Genomic DNA, 26295 nt, shown 5'->3' with positions numbered 1-26295 from the left:
CTCAGGATTAAAATGTTCAGTACGCTTAATCAGTAATTCAAAGAATTATTTTCCTGTGCCTGTTATATGCTAGGTCTTATGCTAGATACTAGGGAATACAATTTGACAAGCTAAGTAGATTAACTTCTGCCTTCATTGGGCTTATTTTCTTTAAAGATTTTATTTATTTATATTTAATATTTATTTGACAGACAGAGATCACAAGTAGGCAGAGAGGCAGGCAGAGAGAGAGTGGGAAGCAGGCTCCCTGCTGAGCAGAGAGCCTGATTCAGGGCTTGATCCCAGGACTCTGGGATCATGACCTGAGCTGAAGGCAGAGGCTTTAACCCACTGTGCCACCCAGGCACCCATTTTGTGCTTATTTTTCATAAATAAATATTAAATATAGTAAATATTAATATTATCAAATGTATTAAATATTATATATTTTATATAAATATATTAAATAATAAATGAAGATTTTAATAAACTCATTAAAAACATATAAAACATTTTAAGCCTGTAAGTATAAGTGTGTGTGTGTATATATATATATATATATATATACACTTAAGTGTATATACACGCGCACACACACACACACACACCATCAAGTTTGAAAGGAAAAAGAAAATCAAGAGTAACTCAATGCTGCTTTACTCATCAAAAGAAATTTGGCAAAATTCTTGGAAGTATGTCACTAATTAAATATCTTTATTGCCTCTGAGTTGTAATGAGATGACATATCACACAACAGGGGCCACAGTTTGTCAAGGTCATAATAAGTATCTTCCAAAGGCAAGAAACCCTACCTTGTTTTTATGTGCAGGATGAAATATTGCATATTGGTTATGCTGCTCGAGGATTTGGATCATCAGTAAAATGGAAAACACTTGGCTGCAAATGCAGTTTTTTTTTTTTTAATCTGTAAATGTTGGAATTTTACAGTAAAATTCTTTAGAGAAGCAGTACCAAGTAAAGCAGAATAGATCATTGTTAGGGATAATTCTGATCGAGATAATATGGTGTCTGTGCTCTTCCCACATATTAATTTGTTAGTCAATGGTAAAAATGCTTATTTTGTATTCTTTATACTAATCTAGGTTAGAGAAAGACCATCAATTTTCACTATTAGGGTGTGAAATAATTGTATGAAGATTATAAAGTATAACTATCATGCTCCCCTTTTCCTCAGTGTCAGTACTAATGTGAACATAGCCAACAATAATTAATATTCTATTAGTGGCTTGTAAGTAGAAAAAAAAAATCATGTGTAGGAAACCATTAGGCTCCATCCTAGCCACAACTAAGACAAGCAAAATGTTTATAAGAATCTGCATCTGCTTAGCTCTTTGTATCTATTCACTCCTCAGAAGTAGGACTCATAATTTACCATTCCCAACCTCTGAATACAATCAAGGAGATCTCTTGTAAACTCTGTTAAAGTACTTCAAGCCTCAGCATTTGGCTAGTCTTATTGCTTACCCTATAATATTAAAGCTCAGAATCAAAGACCAGACATGTTCTTTATAAACAAGCTTCTACCATACATTTATTCACTCAACAAATATTGATTGAACATATAATGTGTGTTGGGCCCTGGAGATATAACCAAAGATGACATAGATGATCCCTAACCTGATTGTATTTGGGGGTGAGTGATGAAGTTACAAAGAGGAGGTAGAATGTTCATAGAAGGAAGTATAAGGGCAACTAAATCAAACTTGACAGTTTTGAGACCACTTCCTAGAAGAAATGCCTTTAACCACAATCTAAATGAGGCTTAAAAGTTATCCTGGCACAGAGGAGAGGTAAAATTATCTGGCAGAAGGAAGAACGCTGAGAAACCTGGAAGTGAGAGAGACCATGGCAGATATTCATTGGAGGAACTGGAAAGAGTTTAATATAGCTGGATTTTAAATTACAGTGTTGAGTGGTGAGTTCAGAGAATTAAGGAATAGATTTTATAGGAACTGGTAGACCACATAAGAGAGTTTGAAGTTTAGGAGCAATTTGGAGCTCTTGAAAGGCATAAACTAGGAGAACAGTTGGCTCACTTTGGCATTTTGGAAGTTTTATTCTGGCTGTCATATGAAGAACGGAAAGGAAGGGAAGAAAGATGGAAGGAGGAGGAGGAGCCATGTAGGAGATGATTGCCGTAATTCAAGTATGAAAGTATGGTAGTTTAATCTATGGCATTGAGTTTTTCTCTGGATTGACCGACTAATACACTGTTTCATTTAGAATTGGTTTCCTGCCTTACTTCTCACAGTCCCTTCCAGATGTTAAAGTTCTACCCCATGTTAATCTTAATAGCAGCACTTCTACATGATATCAAATATGCTTGATAGTAATTGATTGCCAGGGTGCCCCTCTACTGATTGCCTTAATCATGTGTTCCCCAACTATGATATGCTATACTCACCTACTGGGAAATGTAGTTCTTGCTACCACCAGTCTTTCCCTAAATAACTCCTATTAACCACTTCCTGTTTTCTGATGCTGAGACCTTTCAATTTGTTGTCTTTCCTCTGTGAAAGCATATTCTTTACCATGGCTTTACTATGTTGTCCTAGTTTTCCTATGATCTAAGCTCCAATTGAAACACTGGCAATATCATGGACTCTAAGATAAACTGACACAGATTTTAGGATTTTGAACTTGTAGCCTCCTATAGTCCTTGTACTGCTCTCTAGTGTCACAGAAATTTCTTCAGCTTGTATTGAATAGCTATTTAATCTGAATAGGTATATTTTTTTTTGAATAGGCATATTTTTTTTCTTTTTTAATTTTTTTTAATATTAACACATAAAGTATTATTAGCCCCAGGGGTACAGGTCTATGAATCAGCAGGTTTACACTTCATAGCACTTGCCATAGCACATACCTTCCCCAATGTCCATAACCCAGCCACCCTCTCCCTACCCCCCTACCCCTGGCAACCCTCAATTTGTTTTGTGGAATTAAGAGTCTCTTATGGTTTGTCTCCTTCCCGATCCAATCTTGTTTCATTTATTCTTTTCCTATCCCCCCAACCCCCCACATTGCCTCTCAACTTCCTCATATCAGGGAGATCGTATGACAATTGTCTTTCTCATATTTTTTTAAAGTTTGTATTTAAATTCCAGTTAGTTAACACCCAGTGTAATATTGGTTTCCGCTATACAAGGTACTTATTCAACAATTTCATACACCTGGTTTTCATCCCAACAAGTCACTCCTTAATCCCCACCACCTTTTTAACCCATCCCCCATCTACCTCCCCTCAGGTATCTATCAGTTTGTTCTCTATAGGTAACAGTCTGTTTTTTGGTTTGCCTCTCTGTCTCTTTTTCCCATTGTTCATTTGTTTCTTAAATTGTACATATGAGTGAAATCATATGGTATTTGTCCTTCTCTGACTGACTTATTTAGCTTAATGTAGTACTCTATAGCCCCATTTATGGCATTGCAAATGTTAAGATTTCATTTTTGTGTGTGGTTGAGTAATATTCCATTATATATATACCACATCTTTATCCATTCGTTAGTTTATGAACACTTAGGCTGCTTCCATATTTTGGCTACTGTAGATAATGCTGCTATAAACATCAGGATGCATGTGTCCCTTTGAATTGGTATTTTTGTATTCTGTAGATAAATACCTAGTAGTAAGATATCTGGATAATAGGGTGGTTCTATTTCTAACTTTGTGAGGAAGCTCCATATTGTTTTCCAAAGCGGCTACACCAGTTTGCATTCCCACCAACACTACAAGAGTGTTCCCCTTTTTCCACATCCTTGACAACACCTATTCTTTCTTTCTTGTGTTGTTGATTTTAGCCATTTTGATGGGTGTAAAGTGATATCTCAGCATGGTTTTGGTTTGCATTTCTCTGATGATAAGTGATGTTGAGCCTCTTTTCATGTGTCTGTTGGCCATCTGTATGTCCTCTTTGGGAAAATGTCTTTCCATGTCTTCTGCCCATTTTTAATTGGATTACTAATTTCAGGGGTATTGAGTTTTATAAGTCCTTTATATATTTTGGATACTAACCATTTATCAGGTAAGGCATATTTATCTTTAAATGTTATGAGAGCATTATAACTTTACAGGTACACTGATTCATTCATTCAGTAGTCATTGAAGTTCAGCCCTATGGTTAGAATCTGGCTGACTCCTAGAAAGGATACAAAATGTTGAATGACACATAATTCTTCTTTCCAAGAAACTAAAAAGTTAGTAGGGAATCCAAAAAATTGTATAGTCAACATTTCTGTAATACTATAAGATATTTAATTCTCTCAAGATGATAGATATCAATTTAATTTGAATGGTTACTATGTGCCAGACTCTACCAAACACATGATATGTCCTGCGTTTTCAATTATTATAATAATCCTTCAAAGCAGATGTTATTCCAATTTTTTTAAAATTAGGAAATAAGACTCAGGAAAGTTAGGTGACTTGCCCAAGATTACATAGAGGGTAAGTGGTAAAAGTGGATTCAATCCCAAGCTTGTTTTATGAACAGAGATTTGCTTTTTACTCATATGCTATAGATACTTGCCTTCTAATGTCCATGAATCATAATATATCCCATTCTAAAACCCATTACATCCATTTAAAATATCTTCTGGAAAGGAATATGATGGAATAAAGCAAGAAAAGGATGACAGAATGCTTTCAACTTTTATGTTAACTTCGATATATTTATTGTGGCTGACTGAAACTCTGTCTAAAGAGGACTTATATGGGTTGAAATAACCTATAAAAGTATTCTGAGGCTGCACTTGAGCTCTGTGGGAAAGAGCACCATCTTTAATTTGTGATGTCTGCCCTGAAGTCAGAATAGAGAAGTTGTGATTATCGTACCAAGTTAGTAGCCATCCTGTGCAAGGAAGTCTATGAGAAATCAACCATATGATTGCCTAGTAACCGTGAAGACTCAAATGAATTCTGCTTTCTTATATCTGTCCTGACCAGCATCTACAGCTTTATCACATTTGTATACAGCAATCCGGGATGGGGGTGGGGGGAGTGAAAGAAAACTGGGAAAGAATTATAGACCAAACCTGCTTTTTCTAAAATGGTAACTGCCAGCTAGATAAGGCTTTTAAGCACTTAAAATCTACTGAGAATGACTGAGAAACTGAAATTTTAATTTCACTTAACTTGATCTAATTTCAATTTAAATTAAAATACTGGACACTATATTTGGTTATTGGAAATGTTTAAATAAGTTTAGGATAACTTGGAGATGTGACTCTACTTTTTAACCATTTTATAAAATCTAGAAACAGATCAAGTAATTTCAATGAATAGTGAAATATGCTATAAGTACAAAATACACACTGGATTTTGAAGATTAATCCCACACAAAAAAAGAATGTGAGCTATTTAATTGATAATTATTATACTTGCTATCTCTTAAATCTTTTGGATATATTAAGTTAAGTCAAATATATTTAAATCAATGTTAACCTGTTTCTTTTTACTTCCTTAATGCAGTTAGTAGAAAATTTGAAATTGCATGTGAGACTCACATTTTATTTCTATTAGACAATATTGGACACTACAGAAGATCACAAGGACAGGGAAAGAGAGGGTGAGAGTAAGTAGGTATTGAATTAATTGAATGTTCAGGTAGGTGGTTGTTCTAGAAAGTGTTTCTTGGCCTTTTTTTTTCTTTTATAATTATTTAAGGTGTCTTTTTAGACCATGTTGTTGTTGTTGTTGTCAGTCCTCCATGAAATTTAAACCAAAAATATACTATATATCTGTTTATGTACCATGGTGGATCCCAAATCACTCAAATATGCAAGATGTCCTTGCCCAGCTTATATTTAACAGCTTGTCCCTTTGAGAGTGATACTTATCCCACAGAGTTTTAGGAGTTGGGAAGGGTTAAGGGACTAGAAGTCCCAGTGAGGAGAGAATGAATCTTCAGACAGTGTGAGGCAATGACAAATAAGGTATCATGAGTTAACTAAAGAACTATGTTGAAGAACAATGAGGCAGAGGTACCAAAATGAGGATCTGGGGCAGGGTATGAATTATTAGGAACCATGGTGATCCGACACATTTTTTTGTACCTTTAGACTGTAGATTTTTCTAGACATGTGAAATGTTGGGGCTACATCTAACTCACAATTATATGGTTTGTAGAACGACTGCATATCACCAGTATAACAGGTGTTATATCACTCATTCCTTCCATAAGTGTAGATGTCAAATCTATATTTCAAATCTTTCTTTCTAAATATTTTATTTATTTATTTGACAGACAGAGATGACAAGTAGACAGAGAGGCAGGCAGAGAGAGGAGGAAGCAGGCTCCCCGCTGAGCAGAGAGCCCCACGTGGGGCTCCATCCCAGGACCCTGGGATCATGACCTGAGCCAAAGGCAGAGGCTTCTGAGCCACCCAGGCACCCCTGTCAAATATATATTTCAGATGAAATGAAGAAATTAGTGCACATAACATGTAATAGCTTTATTTCCAGGCTTTGGAATCTAATAGAAGAAAACATGGATTCCTCCTTGATTTTTGCTGTCCTTTGGTCTCCATTACTCATGTATCTGTATTAGATGGTGAAACAAGGATAATGACAGTAAAAGAAGATGTAGGCCAGACTGTGGGGTGAATGTCAATTGATGCCATTTTCTGTAAATAAAGATTTATGTGAATAATATTTATTTCCATAGTAATCTATCTCATAAGGCTATTTCATATAGTTTATCTTATGAGGCAAAAGGGCAAATCCTTTGATACTGTCAAAACATAACTTTCTTAAATATATAGAGTATAAGCTTGAAATTTATAACATGTCCTGAAATGATTACGTAAGCCAAAAAAAAAGGGACTCTGTGTTGGGTCTTGGGGATAAAAACAGAGGTATTTTCCAGATTTTTGCTCTAACCAACTGGAAACCCATTCAAGTTTTCTTGGTGATTTGTCATTGTAGTCAAAATGAATGTCACAGCTTCATGATAATTAAAAAGCACTATTTAACTAACTTATCCTGACTCAAGCAAATTTTCAATTTTAATTTGGTTTCATGAACAACTCTTCCAAGCAGAAAAACTCTTCAGATGCCCAACTGTTTTAAGTTTTCCTGCCTATTAGTAGTAATATTTTTATTGAAAGTTTTTTAGCATTCTAGATTTTTCAGTAAGTATATTATATTCACTTGGAATATAGTATGTAACATTAAATTCTTCCCACTTTCCACCTCTCCCTTTATTCCCTAGCTCCATAAGTAGCTTCACTATCTTCCTATATCACCCAAACCAAATGTTAACGAGTTAATCTGAGGATCCTTTTTCTCCTTGGTTCTTGCATTATACTCGTCATTTTAGCCTGCCAATTATTCCATGTAACATTTGTACATCTCCATTGCTACTATCTTAGTCTCTCATCAATTCTCCCAACTTCTATAAAGTTCTCTCTACTCTTCAAATCAATTATTGTCTTAAACAGAACTGTTTCAACCCTGACTGACATGGCTCAAGTGGCTAGGTCAGAAAAGGGAATTGACTGGCTCAAGTAATTAAGAATGACAAGGGTAGTTCTGCCTTCAGGTGCAACTGGGTCCATATACTCAAGCCTAAGATTAAATTTCTTTTTCCATCCCTCAGCAGTGGTTTTGTCCATGTTCTGGCCCCGTTATCACCTATTGCAGTCAGATTTTCTCCATATGGTGGGTATTGTAGACATGGAGACATACTGGCCAAATCCCTCTTCCAGAAAGACTTGCTGTTAACTGTGGGAAATGCAAAGAGCCAACAGCCTCTAGTTGTCAGTTCCCTTAGTATCGGTATAAGCTACAGAGAGCCACCTCACCCAAAGTCACACATGCATCTGGTGACTGAATGAAGCTGACCAGCCATCTGGAACCTATGCAGGACACTGCTGGGCTTTCCTCACACCAGAGTTTCTTGCCAGGTTGGCTGAAGCCTTGTCAAGCCTGCATCTCAATCCATTCCTCTCTTTGCCCAACTATGTGTCTTCAATCCTTTTTCTGGGGTTGATCCCTAATAAACATTTGCATTACAAACTCTATCTGTGTCTGCCTCCTCACCCTATAACAGTGAATTAGATGGCCTGAGTGACTAGGACTTTCTTGTCCCAGAACTGGAGCTAAGCCTTCTCCCTAGTGCTGACTAGAATAATCCTAATGATGGATTCTGATTGACCTTCCTTGGTTCAAATTTCATTCCCTGGGCTAATTACTAGGGCCATGCAGTCAGGAGGGGTGTTTGACCCTCACCAAGACCACATAAAATGAGAAAGGAAGAGTTATGTAGGAAGGAAAAGGAAGGAAAATGTTGTCCTCTTTAAACTTCCATATATCCAACTCCTATCTCTTTCTATAATACAGATCTAAAGTGGTTTTTCCTTTGTTTAAACATCAACTTTCACCATTGCTTATAGCAGAAAACATTCAGAACAGCACAAAACACTGTAAAGGACACAGATTCATCAAAACCCCCATCATTCTTACTTGGGCATAATACTTAGGAATGTTCTCTGCCTTGATTGGGGATTGCATTTTGCATTAAAAGATATCCAAAGGAATGCAGTTGCTACCTTTGCTTTAGCTGCTCCAGTGTATCCACGCTGACCTGCATCTGGACAGTTCTTTCTCGTGGTTTTTCATTCATGGTTGAATCATGGCTGCCAAGGCTTTAGCCATCATAGACTCATTAATGTCAGGGCAAAGGGGGGGGTGGAGATTTCCCAAAACCATCACCTTTACCCATACTTGCCCCACCAGGTTTTCTATTAACAGTTTATGGGACAGAAATGAGTCACATGAAAACCCCTACCTGCAAGGGAGATGACTGAGAAAGTCAGGCTCTGCAGGAGTCATCAAGGGAAAGGGGGTTAGAATTTAAGTTAAATAAGAGGGAAAGTGAGAATGTGAGGGGGCTAAGAATTGACAGTGAAACTGTTGTAGATTATAGGTTCTGATGAGGCAAAGGAACATCTGAAGTCAAGGTTCTGAACAGAGGAAACTAGAATGATCGGAGCTGGTGAGCAGAGCGGGAAAAGCTCGAAATTGAGATTGTGGAGTTAGTTGAAGTTATTTGTAATGACACAGAAGTCAGGGGCTAAGTGGAGGAGTGAATGGAGGGCAGGAGACAAACCAGCATTGACAGTCCCAGCAGGTGCTTGGCACTCAGCAAGTGGTAGATAAACAAATGATAAGCTGACTTTCCTGTCAATATTTATCTGCAATCTCTGCATCTCTCCTGAAAGAGACTCTCTTGTCAAACGCTTTCTCCTCTCTGATGTCCTATAGGGGCCTATATGTCAACATATTCAAAGGTCAAACCGTAACTTCTCAATTTTGACATCCCATCTCTTTATTATGTTCTCTGGTTAGCTACGTATATTCACTTACCTCAGCCAGTGATCTAGAAGGTGCCCTGACTCTTCTTTCTCATGGCTGCCTCTTACCAGTTACAAGGTTTAAACATGGTAACTTAGAATCATCTTCTTTATTCTTTCTTCTCTTCCTCCAATACCCTGGTCAGATATGCATCATTTCTTATGTGGACTATTGTAGTAGTCTTTAAAGGAATCTTCCTATATAGAAATATGATTTTTCCTAATTAAAAATTTCTCAGAAATCTCAAAAGTAACATGTTTAACCCCAATCTGTGAATGTAGGGGAAAATGTACATAGTATCATCTCTTCATCCTGCCAACACTGTGAATAAATTGGTAACCATCTTTCACCTGGTCAACAACACAATTAGTCACCTATAGGATTATTTTTAACAACATAATTAGTCATCTATAAGATTTATTTTACAAAATGGGATAGATTCATACACCCTGTACTCTAATTTAGAAATTCCAAAAGCCAGTATCGAACACAGTAATGTATCTCAGTAATTTGTGGGTTATGCTTTGATTACTTTGTTACTCCTGCTTATTCTAGTAGTTATCTAGTTATAATTACATACGTAATTCCCTGTTAGGTTCTTAGCACTGTGAGGGTTGTCATGCTCATTGATTATGTTCTTACTAAGTGGAGCAAGGTCTAGTGTCAAATAAAACTTTTTGAGTGAATGCATGGATAGTTAAATAGCAGTATTAAATAGTGTGTCACTAAAACAAGAGAGGAAATTTATTAAGAATGTGCTATGGGCTAATACCATGAGGCCAAACTATGTGCATTATTTCTTTTACTACTCAAAAGATGTAGATATTATTATTACTCTATAGATGAGGGAATTAAAGCTTAGAGAAATTGTTACTTCCCAGAGGTCATGGTTACTAGGGAAAGGATCTAGGACTTTAATCATGATCTGATTTCATGCTGTTAATGACTATAGAGGTTCCAAATGAATTACTGTTTTATATTATTATTTTTAAATTTTATTTTATTCTATTTTATTTGTGTTCCAAAATTCATTGTTTATGCACCACATCCAGTGCTCCATGTAATACACGCCCTCCGTGATCCCCACCACCAGACAAACCCCCCCCACCCCCCTACCCTCCAAAACCCTCAGTTTATTTCTCAGAGTCCACAGTCTCTTATGATTTGTCTCCCCTTCCTATTTCCCCCAACTCGCTTCTCCTCTCCATTTCCCAACGTCTTCCATGTTACTGTTTTAAAAGTATAAATTTATCAGGGCACCTGGGTGACTCAGTTTTTGGGCACCTGCCTTCGGCTCAAGTCATGATCCCGGGGTCCTGGGATCAAGCACCACATTGGGCTCCCTGCTGAGTCGGAAGCCTGCTTCTCCCTCTCCCACTCCTCCTGCTTGTGTTCCCTCTCTTGCTGTGTCAAACAAATAAATAAAATATTTTTTAAAAAGTATAAATTTATACAAAGTATAAAATAAAATATAAAAATATTTCAAAATTTACTCAAAACACATATTATTACTCATATCTTATTAATTTCATTTTTCTAGTTTTCAGCTTTTTTATTGAGGTATAATTGACATAAAATATATTTTAGGTGTACAATATAATCATTTGGCTTTTGTATATATTGCAAAATTATCATAAGTCTAGTTAACATCTGTCATCATACAGTTACAATTTTTTTCTTGTGATGAGAACTTTTCTCATAGCAACTTTCAAATATGCAATAAACTATTAACTATACTCACTGTGCTATACATTATATATATATATACATATATAAAAATAATTTCTTTAGCCATTCATTCATAATGGACACTTACATTGTTTCCATTCTTGGCTATTCTAAATAATGAAGATAGGAGTGCACATATCTTTTTGAATTAGTGTTTTCCTTTTCTTCAGACAAATACCCAGATACAGAATTGCTGGATCATATAGTAGTTCTATTTTTAATTTTTTGAGGAATTTCCACATGTTATTTTCCATAGTGGCTGTATGAATTTATATCCCCACCACTAGTGTACCAGTATTCCCTTTCCTCCACATCTTCACCATTACTTGTTAATTCTTGTCTTTTTTATAATAGCCATTCTGACAGGTATAAAGTGGTATTTCACTGTGGTTTTGATTTACACCTACCTGAGCAGTGACATTGAGCATCTGTTCAAGTACCTGTTGGCCATCTGTGTATCTCCTTTGGAAAAATGCCTATTCAGATCCTCTGTCCATTTTTTAATCAGACTGGGGTTTCTTGCTATTGAGTTGTATGAATTTTTCATATATTTTGGATATTAACCCCTTATCAGATATATGATTTGTAAATATTTTCCCCCATTTAGTAGGTTGTCTTTTTCATTTTGTTAATGGCTTCCTTGGCTGTGCGGAAGCATTTTAGTAGAACTACATATTAATTTTTATTAGAGCTTCTTTAAGAGGGTATTTTAATTGAGCAAGGGGAGTCAGAGAGCAGCTTGGCATTTCTCATTCCTACAGCCTCTCTGTTCTCTGCTGTGGTCTATAGGGAGTAACCTTTAATAAAAAAAAAAAAAAACTCTTCATACTTATGAAGATTGTAAATTAGCATATGGATTATTTCTTTTTTTGAGACAGAGCTTTAAGTAATTGGACAACTTTTTAAAAATCTGGTCAACAGATCAAACAGCTAGTGATGATATTGTTGCTACAGTAAACCCTGTTTTCAAGAAAAAGTTTATTCTATTAAGTGTATTTTGCTCTAATACTGAAGTAGCTATGACAGAGTATACAAAAGGTTTCTTAAAGATTACACAAATAAAAGCCCCTCTTTTTTTTTTCCAGTAGGAATTAATATGGAAAATACTTTGTTTTCCTGGCAGTTTGAAGGTAGTATTAGAGAATTTTAGATCTCCTGACATCATTCCTTATAAAAAATAAATGATCCTGAAAAGCTTCCTAATGAAATAGGGGAATGCAGGGTTGTGTGGTGTTGTATCAGAGACTTCTTTTTTTATTTTTTTTTTCCAAATTGGCATTAAAAAAAAAAAAGGTGGAAAATGAGGAACTTGGACAGGGGATTAGGAATTTTGAAAACAGGGATTAAGTGGAAATTGTATTGTTTCTCTATGGGATATGTAATATAAATCAGAGCAGCAGAGTTAAAATGGCAGATCTGACTTCTAGCCTTTGAAAGTAAGAGATCTGTTACAACAAGGTTGACCCTTGATCTTGTCTGAGAACTTGGATTTTGGGGTATAGGGTTCCCACCATTCCTAGAACTGATGAAAGTGGCTCACTGTGCCTAAATTGTGCAATCAATATGGTTTACCCTAAACACCTTTTTTTCACTCTGAGAGTCTGAAATCTGTGTGCCGCTCAGAGGATGCCTACATGACCAGCTAACAAAACCCTGAGCACTGAGTTTCAAACAAGCTTTTTTGGATGACAACCACTACCAAAAAGAGTTGTTACAACTTGTTGCTGGGGGAATTTAGTGTAACCCGTGTGACTCCACTGGGAAAGGATTCTTTGAAACTTATACCTGGTTTCCCCCAGACTTTGCCCCACATGCCTTTTCCCTCTGCTGATTGCACTTTGTGCCATTTGTAGTAATCATAGCCATGAATATGATTATATGTTGACTCTTATGAGTTCTCCTATCAAATCACCAAACCTAGAGGTGATCTTGGATAACTTCAACACAGTACCTTACTCACTATTACTAAAAGTCTTCAGGATATCACACAGCTGTTGAGCTTTCATTATGTATCCAAGTATTTTTTTAAACACTGGGAATATAATAATGAGTAAGATATAAACTGTGAAAGATTCTATTGCTCAGGATTTTGGATGATTCTCATCCAAAACTGATTTTGTCTTCCAGGAGACATCTGGTAATGTCTGGAGACATTTTTGATTATCACCACTGGGACAGTGCTACTGGCATCAAGTGAGTAGAACCCAGGTACATTGCTAAACATCCTACAATATAAACAGAACAGTTCCCCTCAAGCCTCCAAAAATCATCCAGTTCAAAATGACAATAGTGCCAAGGTTGAGGAACTCTAATATAGTGGGAGAAAGACACATACACAGGTAATTTTAATAGAATGTGAAAACTGGTCATTGACCTCCTGTCTTCCAGGGACCTTATCCTTTCACTTACCTTAACCACTCATTCCTACAACCAGGGCCCCCCCACCTATCACCTTTGTATTTCTTTTACTCCCTCATGGCCTCTGATGAGGTTAAGTTCCATTGTCAATTAACAGTAACCATTCCTTTTAATACCCCCTATTTCCCCATATCTAGCTCTCTCTCTAGGCCCTCTTGACCAACCTCAATAATAGTAACCTGAGTTTATATTGACTCCAGACCCATGATGCAGCTGACCTTGACTGATTTCACTTTAAATTCATAGTTCTCAACCATCACATGGACCCTGCATGCTATGCTGCCACCACATATCTGCAGAGCCTTCCTTCTCTCACCCATTTCATACTTGCTCTCTCTCTCCAAATTCACTACACCTGCTAGCCTTTCTTTATGCTCAAGTTGCTTGCCCTGTTTGCAGTTTCGCTGAGAAAATAAAAGCAACCAGAAGAGAACTTCCACAAGCTCTCATTGCCACAGCCATTGAAGTTGACACAACTGGCACACATTGTCTGCCTTCTTTCTGGGACAAAGGATGAACTTCATTTATCAACCAGCTCTAGAAACTCCTCTCACTTGTTCAAGGAAATCACAACTCCAGGACTCCATCTCTTTTCTCCCACATAATTGTTTCCCTCTCTATGGAATCCTCACTACCAACATCAAAATATGCTTCTTTCCCCATCTTAAAAAAACTTCCTCTCCGGACTCCACTTTTCCCTCTCATCACTGTACCATTTCTCTCCCCTCACATCAAAACTACTTAAAATAGTCAATTATATTTACTGCTTTAAATTTCCCTTCTATTCTTTCCTGAACCAGTTAAGGTGTTCACTATTTTTCCGAATCCGTTCTTACCATCCTGCACTGGTAAGTCATCTTTCAAAATCAGATGCATGAGGGGTACCCAAGGAACTCCCTGCACCCCAACATGTGTGGGAGCCCTCAGCTTCTCTATTAAACTGATTCCCCTACTTCTGTTTATTTCATGAACTGCACAGTCCCTTCTCAATGCTCTGAATTGTGACTTCACTTTGCTTCCCCATGCTAATCACTTTGTTCTCTTAGGGGCTCTAAACTCAATTCCATTGAAAAATGAACCCAGGGGTAAATTTGTATTTTTAGGTCAGACTGCATCATATATTATCTACCAGGTTATAGGCTAAGTGATTTGTTTCTGGGATACACTGTAAGTCCAAACACTGGCCACACCAACAAAAAAGCCTTTTATTGCTTCTCTGACTTGGCAGTTGAGGGCAAGACAACCTTATCAAGAAAGGAACAGTGGGTATTAAAGACAATGGGATATAGCCAGTGTAGTGAGAGTAAATTTTCAGTTATCCCCTCCCTATCCAATGGCATGGGTCACATACTATCTTGTAATATGGTGGTCCATGCGTATTTCATGTAGTACAACCTGAATTTAAGAACCTGTACTCCAGGACTATGCCTTAGCTATTATCTCTGTCTTTCAGCCATTGACTGTGTGTCCTCAGCTTCATAAGACCACATTAGGGCAGTATAAAGGAAACATTGACACTTAAGAGGGCCTTGAACCTGAAGCATATTTTCCCAATTCTTTTTTTTTTTTTTTAAGATTTATTTATTTGACAGAGAGATCACAAGTAGACAGAGAGGCAGGCAGATAGAGAGAGAAGCAGGCTCCCTGCTGAGCAGAGAGCCCGACATGGGACTCGATCCCAGGACCCCGAGATCATGACCTGAGCCGAAGGCAGCGGCTTAACCCACTGAGCCACCCAGGCGCCCCTTTTCCCAATTCTTATCATGCTTCATTCTGTCTTTGTGACCAACCATATTTGCCACTACTCCTGCTACCTCCTCCTAGGTTCCCAGCTCTCTACTACACAATTAACTGGGTGGGAGGTACAGTAATCTCATATTTATTGCTGGTCCCCGGAACCTTGTTCCACAGCCTAGGCTTTGTAGGTGATTGGCAAATGTTGATGAATAATGGCAACTGAGCATTGGTCCCAGTTCAGTCCCTTTGGCTCCATTATTATGGCTTTCTGGAAGGCCCTTTGTGATCCAGTATTTTTGTAGCTTTATCTATTGATCATAAGCTTTCCTCCCTATCATTCCATACCCTATCCCAAAATCTATGCCGGGAAGCCTGGCAAGGTAGAGTGCGTTGAAAGGCATGCAATATATTTTTAGCAGATTATATTCCTAAAACTGCAACCCACCACCTTATAGGCCCAATGCTATTAATATGTCTATCTGCTTTTCTTCAGCCCAACATTACCATGCACAATAGAAAAGAAATAAGCCCTTTAACAATCATGTAAATGTTACTACTAATAAAAATAAGCACTACATTGAAGCCAAATTACATGTCTTTTACTGGGAAATTTTAATATGGTTCCATGTCCAAGTGCTTATTGTTCAGAGAGGAATTTTGGGTGTATATGGTCGCTGAATTATTTCTTTCTTCTTTACCCATTAATACTCATATTTTGGTCATTTCACAGATCATTTGTGTCTCTACTAGAAAAGAAGAAATATAAATAGAAAGGAACTAAAATTCAATTTATAAACTGAGTTGTTTGTGCATAACTGTAATAGTTTAAAAAATAGGAAGAAGAAAAAGCTGTATAAGGGGTAAGAATCTGAAATCAGTGATTAAAAATGAAGTATGAACTGTTGGGACTTCATCAAAATCAAAAGCTTCTACACAGCAAAGGAAACAGTCAAGAAAACAAAGAGGCAACCCACCGAATGGGAGAAGATATTTGCAAATGACAGTACAGACAAAAGGTTGATATCCAGGATCTATAAAGAACTCTTCAAACTCAACACACACAAAACAGACAAGCATATCAAAAAATGGACAGAAGATATGAATAGACACTTCTCCAATGAAGACATACAAATGGCTATCAGACACATGAAAAAATGTTCATCATCACTAGCCCTCAGGGAGATTCAAATTAAAACCACATTGAGATACCATCTTACATCAGTTAGAATGGCCAGAATTAGTAAGACAGGAAACAACATTTGTTGGAGGGGATGTGGAGAAAGGGGAACCCTCTTACACTGTTGGTGGGAATGCAAGTTGGTGCAGCTTCTTTGAAGAACAGTGTGGAGATTCCTCAAGAAATTAAAAATAGAGCTTCCCTATGACCCTGCAATTGCACTACTGGGTATTTATCCCAAAGATACAGATGTAGTGAAAAGAAGGGCCATCTGTACCCCAATGTTTATAGCAGCAATGGCCACAGTTGCCAAACTGGAAAGAACCAAGATGCCCTTCAATGGATAAATGGATAAGGAAGATGTGGTCCATATACACTATGGAGTATTATACCTCCATCAGAAAGGAGGAATACCCAACTTTTGTAGCAACATGGACGGGACTGGAAGAGATTATGCTGAGTGAAATAAGTCAAGCAGAGAGAGTCAATTATCATATGGTTTCAGTTATTTGTGAAGCATAACAAATAGCATGGAGGACATGGGGAGTTAGAGAGGAGAAGGGGGTTGGGGGAAATTGGAAGGGAAGGTGAACCATGAGAGACTATGGACTCTGAAAAACAATCTGAGGGGTTTGAAGTGGTGGGGGGTGGGAGGTTGGGGGAACCAGGTGGTGGGTATTAGAGAGGGCACGGATTGCATGGAGCACTGGGTGTGGTGCAAAAATAATGAATACTGTTATGCTGAAAATAAAAAAATTAAAAAAAAAACATTACTTTCGTGGAGGGAAGAGTTGAGGGACAGTGAAGAATTAACTCTTTCTTCTACATATATTTTTGTTGAATTTTTCACAATAAAGATATATTCACAGGTTAAAAGAACAAACCATAAGTGACTCTTAATCTCACAAAACAAACTGAGGGTTGCTGGGGGGAGGGGAGTTGGGAGGAGGGGGTCGGATTATGGACATTGGGGAGGTGAGTGCTGTGGTGAGTGCTTTGGTGAGTGCTGTGAAGTGTGTAAACCTGGCGATTCACAGACCTGTACCCCTGGGGATAAAAATATATGTTTATAAAAAATAAAAAATTAAAAAAAAAAGAAAGAAATGAAGTATGAAACCTATCCTATGGCATTCTTTTTGGTATTCTTTACATGATAGGTCACTTTTTCTGTGAAAGGGGCACATATTCTCAGCATGGAGCATATCACTTGTGTAAAAGAGTCTGGATTGAGAGTGTTGATGTGATGGAAATAGGCCAGATGAGTAAATTACACACATGTTTGAGTTGAAGCTGCTCCTGGCAAGATGTAAATTATGACACATTTATAAAGGAGTCCACAATTGCTGGAGGAATTTCTGTGTTAATCATCAGGAGACAGATTAAATAAAATAAAATTTTTTTAAAAAATCAGTGCCAGCTTATATAATATTCTCCTTCCCTTCTGAAATCAATTATTGGCTCTTCTCTGTCAATGACTGAGAATTGATAGCAACTTAATTATCTATTTTTCCACTGAAGAAAATCACATTTTTTTTTATTCAAATACACCCATACAAGTTATCCAGGAGGTATGTGGCTACAATGTAGATTCCAAAAAATCACAGAGCCAACTCCTGAGTTCAAATAAAGTGACATTTTAAAATATAATTCTAGCTCCTATTTGAGAAGATTAAATTCTATTTTAATATAAAATGCCCTTTTTTTCTACAGTTGCTATATTAGACCAAAACTTCATGTCAAAGAAAGTCAGTATTTTCTCCAGAAAAGGTGTCTTTTAATAATTTTAAGGTGGCTAATATTTTCTGTCAACTTGATTACCTAGCTCTGTAAAATAGTCCTATGGATTTTGAAACCAGTTTTTGAGTCCCCACTCTTCACCAATAAAGTGGCAGTGATGTCAATGAAAATATTTCTATAATTCTTTCTAATCATGATATAAAACTGGAGGCCCTAAAAAAAGGATTGATACATTTGACTTCATAAAACCATAGAATTTGTATATGAAAATAATACTTTTAGGTAAACAAAGGTAAAAGATACCACAAAGTGGAAGAAAATATTTTCAGCATGTGTGGTAGAGGGTAATTATCATTTTAGAGAGAGAGCTATTACAAATAGATTAAAAAAAAAACTGCTAAGCATATGAAACTGTTCCCAACCTCACCAATAAGTCCAACTTAAACAAGAAGAAATTAATTTTACTTACAAGACAGGCCAAGATGAAGAATAATAATTACATTCAGTATTGGTGAGTGTAAGGGGAAATCAGCACAATTGTACCCTTTTGTCGAAGTATAAATCACTACATTTCAGCAAGTTCTTTAACAATGTTTCTCAAAATTAAAGCACATCATCACTTTAACACAGCAATTCACTTCTATGAAGCTATCCTATGGTAATACAGAAACATGAAACATATGAACATGGTCACCTTAAGGCATTTGTCATTGCAAAAAAAAAAAATTTAAAACCATGTAAAAATGTGTCAGTAGGAACTGATTAAGTAAATAACCATAGAATCTTACAACAGGCATGTATCCATTTTGCAATTTCAAGAAAACCTTCAGGTATGGAAGGACAGGATAATGAAGAAAGAACAAAATTGCTTAACATGTTAACTTTTAAACATTAACTTTAGAATAAAGTACAAAATATGTGACGTCAACCCCACTCCCACAGGCTGGGCTGTCAATAGCTTACTATGTATCCTTTCAGAAACAGACTCGTGTATATTTTGAAGCCATGGCCAGCTCTGCTCTTACTAAACAGTTATAGTTAAATATTAGTTTTTTTAAATCTCATAAGATACAAAAGGAAACAGTGCCAAAAGAATTACATGTCTCAGGTCTACAGTATCCCAAAGGACTGAAATCCCAGCAGAGGCATCAGGCATCACTATAGCTATGCTTGCTAAAGAGAAGAGTTTAATTTTTGCACTTCCTCTGTGGTGTGTTCAATGTCTTCACTAACACAGGCAGTGCAGCTTCTCTAAGCCCTCATATTTGTCTTCCAAACTTCCTGGTTTCACCTTATCTGTTACAGGTGATTTGCTTCCTTATCTTAGAGCAATGATGTTTTAACATTGCCATCATCTCTCTTTGCAGTGGCTCCTTTTTATTCTTGGCAGCCCGACCTTTTCTCCCTCCTCCTCTCCCCTGTAAAACAAATGTTTATTTAAATAATTTTTTTTAAGAATTTATTTGTTTATTTGATAGAAAAAGAAAGACAGAGAGAGAATAATCAGGGAAAGCAGCAGGCAGAAGGAGAAGCAGGCTTCCCACTGAGAAAGGAGCCCTACATGGGGCTCTTGATCCCAGAACCCTGGGATCACGAGCTGAGCTGAAGGCAGATGCTTAACCAACTGAGCTACCCAGGTGCCCCATATTTAAATGATTTTAATTCAACAAATATTCCACAATGATTAGAATAATTGCTATAAAGAGTGTTTAGAACCCTGGCTGACCCACATGTCTCATTTAAACCAGTCAACAATTGGAATTAGTTCAATTTATTATTTTTTTTAGAGCTGATCTATCTTCTTTCACTGCCTTACAGACTTTCCCTAGTTCCCTCTTCCTCCTCCTCGTTGTTTGCTGCTTCCTCCTCCCTTCTCTTTCCCTTCCTACCATTCCTGTCCCTCCTCACATCACCACCAGCCTTAGTTCCTCTTTCCATAAGGTTTCAGCCACAATATTTGTTAAAACAGAACTTGAGGGTTGATCCGGGAACTAAAGCATGATGTATACTATGGTTTCTTCTATGGGCTTTAGCAAGAAAAGGTCATGAGTACACTTGGTCCTCATCCTCCTCCTGGCTATAGTCTACACTGGGACAGGAAAGGAACCTGGTCACTGGAGGGGAAAATGAATCTTTTACTGCAGAACATAGGCCTGTGTAGGTTGCCTTCTGCACACAGGGACCTCTTCGCTTTGATCATTATCTTCTATTAAATTTTTTGAGACATCCTGTTGCTCTCAGTTCTACCAACCCTATCTCATTATCTATGACTCCTATCCCCATGCTTGTTTTACCTCTTCAGTCATCTGCATCTGTCTAATTGTTATCCTAACCTCACTTCTGCTTTCATTCATTTATTTAGCAATGTAATGGCAACTTGCACAGTGAAGATACTCCTCAACTGGTCAAGAGATACTTTAAAGTTCTGTTTTAACATTCTTACTAATTAGGCAATTTTTAATGCTTTCTAATAATATGAAAAGGTGAGATAGAAGGGAATAATGTCACAAACGAACCTCAGCCCATGAAAGCTAACAAAGGTTTAACTGTTGGTTCTTAATATTTGGAAGTCAAAAGAGTCAGGTCTGCTTCAAGATGTTGTACTTGTGAGTTTGCAAAAGGAACATAGGAGTTGTGGGAAGAGAGGTTACTACAGCCACTTAAAATACTAAATTTACTAAGAGAAACACCACAATGTTAGCTGGCTTCTTTGCCTTGTGGTTTATTCTCATCCACTCTCTCCTTCCCAGAAAGATCTTTATAATAATCTAATCTCTTCTTCAAATTCTCAACCCCTTCATGTGACATCCACCTACCTTGTTGTGACATCCATCTACCCTCTACCTAGAACCCTTTTCCCACTCCTTTGCTTGTCTACTTCCCACTCTTCCCACTCCTCAGCTCTGGAGTCCTGACTCTGTGAAAGAGCCTGATTCCTAAGACAAGCACAGGCACACATTTCTCTATTCCTCTTGTCCCCCACTCTTTACAAACACCTCCATTATAGTTCTTATGCATATTATTATACATGTATACATGCTCTTGTCAAACTTTTGCTTAGTATATCCAGCTTGTTACTAGAGTGTACTTTTCAGCATTCAGAAACCACACCTTTTTCTGTCTATGACCTCCATATCTAAAATTGTACCTGGCATTTAGAAGGTACCTGTATCAGTGAGAGTTCTTGTTCATAGGCTACTATGGCTAAATTGATCAGAAAAGAGATTCATTGATAAAAAATATTTGGTGGATTACAGATAGGCTCAGAAGATAAGTAGCAACCAGTTGCTTCAGGGCAGCAGAGCCAAATCTAAAGCCATAACACAAGAAAGTCTAGAGACCTTGGTACCACTGGTGCCTCCGTCCCTATCAGACATGTGTGTGGTGCTACCAGCACTGGACTCTTTTAATACTTTCAAATTATTTCTAGTACTTGGTTTCACTGCCTCCGCATTCAAAATTCTAAGTAGAAGCATCCAGAGCCTACTTCATGAACCTATACTTTGACTTATAAGTAGTGGTAATAGGGAGAGTATAGAGAAGTAGACTTCACATCTTAACAATCTGTGCAATGGAGAATCCCCCACAAAGGAAGGAAAATTTTATACTCAGCAGTCACCAAAAAATCACAAATGCCCATGAGAGTTACCAAGTATTATCATGCTGTCACCTTGAACTACAACAATGAACAGAAATCATTTAAAGTACGTTTAATGATTTTGAACCCAGCTTTAAAGATAATGAAATGATATTTTTATTACCTTTGTTTATTACACAACTCTTCTATAGCTCAAATTTTTATTTGGAAATTGTAGATAACAAGTATATTAACTTTTTTCACTGTTGTAACAAATTACTACAAACTTACCAGCATAAAAGAACACAAACTTCTTATCTGAGTTCTGTAGGTCGAAAGTCTAGGTGGGCTTGGCTGGCTTCTGTCTTCCGTATCGCATAAAGCGGAAATCAGAGGGTCAGCAGGGCGGCAACTCTTTCCAGAGTCTCCCAGGGAGAATCCATTTCCTTGTTTATACAGTATATCAGCAGAATTCGGTTTCTTGTGGTTATAGGTCTGGGGTCCCATTTCTAAGCCATCGGCTGAGGGCACTCCCAACCTCAAGAGGTCTTGTGTATTCCTTGCCTTGTGCCTCCACCCCCTTTCTCCATCTTCAAAGCCTATTCCTGCAAAGCAATTTGCCTTGTTTTTTCTTTTTTGTTTTCTTCTTTTAATTAGCCATAACAGTAATAACAGATAACATGTTACTCTTTATCAAGCACTGAGATCAGAGTTTTACTAATGAATCCCCAGTAATCTTCCTTTACCACCTCTCAGGGGTGTGAGGGAACCTGCTCCTGTCAGTTTTATGGGCAGGACAGCTTCATAATTTGCAGGGCTTCATGCATAATGAAAAATGTGGACATAGCAGGAACAGGAAAGTCAATCTTCCCTTCCCACAGGCCTATACCCTAACCCATGGCAGATGAACATTCCCAGAAGAAACATGCAGTAACTTGATGAGGAGTGGGTGAAAGGCCCCAACAGAGTTGCCACTAAAAATACGGTGGCAAACTAGCCCAGAGCTAGGCAAACCAAATCTTTGCCCTGTTGTGAGATGCTACATGGTGCTCACCTCCAGACACCATGTGGTCAGCTGGTCTCTTCAAGGTATATCCATATTAGAGGTCGGTGTTGCTACAGGTTGAACATTTGGTGGTGATATTAGAAAGAATAGTCTTAAAAAGGGGGAATTCCCCCACAGAGCCTCCATCCCTATCACAATGGTGGCTTGGTTCTCATGCCTATTGTTCTAGCACTGAAGTAGTTGTTCACACTTTGTTAACATTAATAAGCCAAGTTATTTGAGCTACTTTTGTTTTGAGTGATTATTCTGTGATAGTTACTCTGACAGAGACTAATAATGAATTAATAATTAAAGAATGCAAATGTTTTAAACTTTGTGTGCATTCCTGTATATCCATCCATATGCTTCTACCACATACTTCTTGGTCTCTAGCCACCCAATGTTACTCCCTACAAGCCACTGTGCAATGGCCTTTATACTCCTTTATTGAAAATATATGACTAGATACCACGCAAAGCTCTGTCTCTTGGTAGGAAGGAGTGGTGGTTTCTCTCACCATTGTCTTAAAAAGCCACTCAGTATGGTTGTAGTGAATTTGCAGTCCATTATGGGCATCAACATACCAAGCTGACATTCATACACCAAGGTTGGGCTTTGTTTTTCTCAGTCATCTTATTATAACTAAATTATAAGTGAAATTATGAACTAAGTGGTTGCTGATGCACTAATAGCAGATGAAATGGGAGCCAGCTTACTTTTGCCCTTTGTTTATCCCTGATCCTAGATGTACTACTTTTATTTTACAATGTATTATTGGATTATTGCTGTGCATCTCAATTGTGCATCTCAAAGATTCTGACAGATCCCAGCTTTTGATGGGCAGTTATAATACATGGTCATGCATTCCTTTTCTACCATTGTCCAATAGTGTCAAAAATTGTTTTCAAAAGGCATATAATTCTCTGGATGATTTTGATGTTCTTCAATTGTACTATGCTATACTGAGGTGTGAATTTAAAATTTTCTTGGAATTTGTTGGATTTGTTGAATGATATTGGTATCTTTCATTATTTCTGGAAAGTTCTAAACTATAATACCTTATGCCTCAGTCTTTCTCTTTATTCAAACAAAAACCTTAACCCTAGATATATATATATTTATATATATATATATTTATATATATATACACATATATATGTGTGTGTGTATATATACATATATAGTTAATATCTGTTATATATAAAAATATATTATATATCAAAAATATTATATATCAAAGATAGGTCAAAGTATAAGGAAAATACGTATATGTATTCTACATTTTCTGTTCATTTTCCCTATGCTTTGACCTATCTTTGATATTTTCTATCTCTCTATCTCTTTGGGTTACTAAGGTTATCTCTTCAGTTGTTCTTTTTTCTAATATACTTTCTTTTATTAGATGAGTATAATCTGTTATTCAACTAATCAATTGAGTTTTTCATTTTTAACAATCATAGTTTATGATTCTAGTTCTGTTTTATGCTTTTTTGAATTTGTTCATATTTTTATTTTACTTATTAAAATATATTCATACACTTTTATATTCTATGTCCTGTAATTCCAAAATATGAAGTTTGAAAACCTGCTTCTGTTTCCTTTTTCACATAGTGTAGTTTATGTGTTTGTATTTAATGATCTTTTTTAATTATATGCTGCTCTTATGCCTTAGAACTTTATCTGTAGAAACATGTTATTGCCTTGCATGAAGGAAGGTTATTCTAGAAAAAAATTGTCTTTGTTCCCTTCAGGGACCTGGGGATTTTTGGCTCTCCAGGTAGCATATATTTGGGTCACAAAATTGAATTGTGTTTGCAAATATCAAAGGATAATGTTTAGTTTTTTCTACTAAATACCAAGTTTTGAGACTGGCAGTTTTCCTGATAGTTTCCTGAAGAGTAAAAGGAGGCAGATTTATTTCTAGTCAATACACACTATGAGTGTAAAGTTCTTCGTGATCCCAGCTTTCTGTGCGGGATTTCTTATTAGACTCACTTCCAGAATGTTTTTTTTTCCCTTCCTTAAATTTCACAATCTCACCAAACCAGTGTTCAAGTTCTCATGGTGTAGTTAATGCCCTCAAGAAACAAACAAAATCTGTTTCCAGTGCTATCCGTGCTCTTCTCTTGGTACCTAGGTACACCACAAATTCTGGCCTGCATATTCTGTATTTCTTGCCATTAATGAAAGCAATTAAAGAGTATTTTTCTGTATTTTACACAGCATTTTGTTCTCAGAACGTTTAGAGGCCTAGTCTGTCATTGCTCCAGAAATTTCTTCTGGCCTTTTCTCACTCAACCTGTTAGTATCCTGTTGTTAGAACTGCTCATAATCTAAGTCTGGTATGAGATATTTTACTTTGAGTAACAACAAAAACAAAAATGACCAAAGAAATGCTACAAATAGTTGCTTTTTTCTCATAAAACAAGAAGCCTGGAAGCAGGCATTCCAAGTCAGCACCTGCTCAGCAGCAATATTGAGGACAAAGATGATATAGCTAATCCTTGAGGAATTAGTCCATTTTACAAGCAAAATAAAAGGAAAAATCAAAAGGAGAAAAGCTTGGGCCAACGAAGTTTTTTATTTAATTAAGAAATTTTTATTAAGAAATAATAATTTCATTGGCAGAACTGAAATACATGTTTACCTCAAACCAATCAAAAACCATGGCAAAGGGGCACCTGGGTGGCTCAGTGGGTTAAAGCCTCTGCTGTCGGCTCAGGTCATGATCTCAGGGCCCTAGGATTGAGCCCCGCACCGGGCTCTCGGCTCAGCAGGGAGTCTGCTTCCTCCTCTCTCTCTGCCTGCCTCTCTGCCTACTTGTGATCTCTGTCTGTCAAATAAATAAATAAAATCTTAAAAAAAAAAAAAAAACTATGGCAAAAGTGCATGAGAATACCATCTCTAACGTAGACCAATCACATTACCTGAAGCTAGGATAAGAGGCTGCTCCACTGGAACTCAAAAGTTCTCCATTGCTACCTGAATAAGTAGGGATTCTGTGAGCAGAAAATAAGGTGTTGGAAAATGATTACTGGGGAGGCATTAGATTATGTCTGTCAAAACACCTAATGCTCTCTTCAGCATCTAGAGTCTCCTGCCTAGAATGCCTTCTCTTCTCCTTTCATCTGTTTATGTAAGTCCTCATGCCCTCAAGTCCAAGTGTGGGCCTACCTTTTGTTAAGCCTTTGCCATCTCTTTCCATGTATCAATTGTTAATAACTATTACAGAGTGCATCTTTCTTCTGAGTGTGATCACTTGCTACATTAAGTTATTCTTCCCATCCCCCAAACCAGAATGTCAGCTTTTTGAGAGTATGACTCCTATCTCATGTCCCCTAGCCTAGCACTTGAATATACTCTATATTCAGTAAGTCAAAGCTCATTGTTTACTAACAAACTAATTGATTATTTAATTGCTTATGTTCTCCGTAACTCCTTCTGCTTAGTGACACATCTTTGATATTTACCCTAAACCCTAATCCATTGACCTTCTTTTATATCTTAATTTTATTGATCTC

At 37.0% G+C, this 26295-nt stretch overlaps 1 long non-coding RNA gene across 2 annotated transcripts in view; it reads left to right on the top strand.

Moving 5' to 3' along the window:
- Positions 1-16524, top strand: part of LOC309863937 — a 96080-nt gene extending 79556 nt beyond the window's left edge. For both annotated transcript variants that reach the window (XR_014311303.1, XR_014311304.1), the window contains 2 exons: positions 13211-13276; positions 15969-16524. This is a non-coding gene — a long non-coding RNA (uncharacterized lncRNA). The remainder of the gene's footprint in view (positions 1-13210; positions 13277-15968) is intronic.
- Positions 16525-26295: the final 9771 nt, after the last annotated feature.

Source organism: Mustela nivalis, assembly GCF_964662115.1.
Source record: "Mustela nivalis genome assembly, chromosome: 4".
Lineage (NCBI taxonomy): Eukaryota > Metazoa > Chordata > Mammalia > Carnivora > Mustelidae > Mustela > Mustela nivalis.
The sequence above is the reverse complement of the archived record's forward strand: the minus strand, read 5'-3'. Positions and strand labels throughout refer to the sequence as shown.